The following is a 2439-nucleotide window of genomic DNA, read 5'->3' on the forward strand; positions in this document are numbered from 1 at the left end:
GGAGGCTGAGGCAGGAGAATGGCGTGAACCCGGGAGGCAGAGCTTGCAGTGAGCTGAGATCCGGCCACTGCACTCCAGCCCGGGCAACAGAGCGAGACTCTGTCTCAAAAAAAAAAAAAAAAAGTTATCGTGTCAGTAAGACCGCTCCTGACCATCCAGGCACTCTCTGGTACATTAGCCTGTTCTATCTTTCCTGCATAGTATTAACATTATTAGGCCAGGTACGGCGGCTCATGCCTGTAATCCCAGCACTTTGGGAGGCCAAGGCAGGCGGATCACCTGAGATCGTGAGTTGGAGATCAGCCTGGCCAACATGGTGAAACCGGTCTCTACTAAAATACAAAAGTTAGCTAGGCGTGTTGGTGCATGCCTGTAATCCCAGTTACTCGGGAGGCTGAGGCAGGAAAATTGCTTGAACCCGGGAGGCGGAGGTTGCAGTAAGCCGAGACTGTACCACTGCCCTCCAGCCCGGGCGACAGAATGAGACTTTATCTCAAAATAGTAATAATAATAATAAAATTATTATATTTGTTTGCTTTTGTTAATTGTCTACTGGAGTGGCAGCCCCAGGAACACAGGGACCAGAATAGCAATAGCACCTGGCTCTAAGCAAATGCTCACTAGATATGCATTGAGTGCGCCAGGCATGGGCATGGTGGCTTACACCACAATTCCAGCACTTTGGGAGGCCAAGGTGGGTGGATCACCTAAGGTCAGGAGTTCAAGACCAGCCTGACCAACATGGCAAAACCCCGTGTCTACTAAAAATACAAAAATTAGCCAGGCGCGGTGGCAGGTGCCTGTAATCTCAGCTATTCAGGAGGTTGAGGCAGGAGAATCGCTTGAACCCAGGAGGCAGAGGTTGCAGTGAGCTGAGATTGTGCCATTGCACTCCAGTCTGGATGACAAGAGCGAAACTTCATCTCAAAAAAAAAAAAAAATGGTATGCATCGAATGCATGAATGGGAGTTGGGACTGGCCTCTGAAGGGTAGGTAGTCTTCCAGGACAAAGGAATGAAATGCACAGAGGTGTGAAGTCAGGAGTAAGCACAGTCTACCCCAGGAGTGTCTGACTTGGCTCCAGGAGAGGACTAGTCAGGGACTAGTGGGAAAGGAGGCTGGGGACACAGGATGGGAGTAGATTGCAGAGTATCCTGCAGGTTAGACTGGAGAATCAGGACTCTATCCTGCAGGGTAATAAGAAGCCACTGAAGAACTTTCAGCTGAGGAGTGGCCTAATTAAAGCTGTATTTTGAGAAAATTAGTCCTGAGTCTGCTGCAGAATAGACTGAAGCAGGGCCAGCTGCATAATTGTCAGGACCCATTGCAAAATGGAGATACAGGGGCCCTTGTTCAAAACCTAGGGAAAAAAGTACCCTTAGAGGCACTAAAATATAAATTTTTTTTTTTTTTTTTTTTTTTTTGAGACAGAGTCTCACTGTGTCACTCAGGCTGGAGTGCAGTGGCATGATTTCTGCTCACTGCAGCCTCTGCCTCCAGGGTTCAAGCGATTCCTCCCTCAATCTCCCGGGTAGCTGGGACTACCACCACGCCTAGCTAACTTTTGTATTTCTTTGTAGAGACTGGATTTCACCTTGTTGGCCAGGCTAGTTTTGAACTCCTGACCTCAAATGATCTACCCACCTTGGCCTCCCAAACTGCTGGGATTACAGGTGTGAACAACCGCACCCGGCCTAAACTATTTTCCTTTCATCCATAGTTCTTTCAGCTTCTCATGGTTTTTTGTTTTAGAGACAGGATCGGGCTATGTCACCCAGACTGGAGTGCAGTGACGTGATCTTGGCTCACTGCAACCTCCACTTCCCGGGTTCAAGCAATTCTTCTGCCTCAGCCTCCTGAGTAGCTGGGATTACAGGCATGGGCCATCATGCCTGGCTAATTTTTGTATTTTTACTAGAGACAGGGTTTTGCCATGTTGGCCAGGCTGGTGTTGAACTCCTGGACTTAAGGGATCCACCCACATCAGCCTCCCAAAGTGCTGAAATTACAGGTGCGAGCCACAGTACCCAGCATGTCCATGAACGACCTTCCAGTCTCAGCCTCTGGGTAGCTGGGGCTGCAGGCGCATATCATCATGCCTGGCTTTCTCATGGTGTTTTTTTCTTTGCTATTTAATGTTTAAATGTTTTTTGTTCGTTTGTTTGTTTGTTTTTGAGACTCCCTCTGTCGCCCAGGCTGGAGTGCAATGGTGCGATCTTGGCTCACTGCAACCAAAATAGAATTATTTTTCTTTTTTCTTTCTTTTGAGATAGTCTCTTGCTCTGTCACCTAGGCTGGAGTGCAGTGGCGTGATCATAGCCATCCAATCCTCCCAGCTCAGCCTCCTAAGTAGCTGGGACTAGAGGTGGCTACTAGTCTAACCTGGCTAAAATGCCTGACTAATTTTTTTTTTTTTTTTTTTTTGAGACGGAGTCTCCC

The sequence above is a fragment of the Colobus angolensis genome, unplaced genomic scaffold, assembly GCF_000951035.1.
Source record: "Colobus angolensis palliatus isolate OR3802 unplaced genomic scaffold, Cang.pa_1.0 Scaffold47, whole genome shotgun sequence".
Taxonomy (NCBI): domain Eukaryota; kingdom Metazoa; phylum Chordata; class Mammalia; order Primates; family Cercopithecidae; genus Colobus; species Colobus angolensis.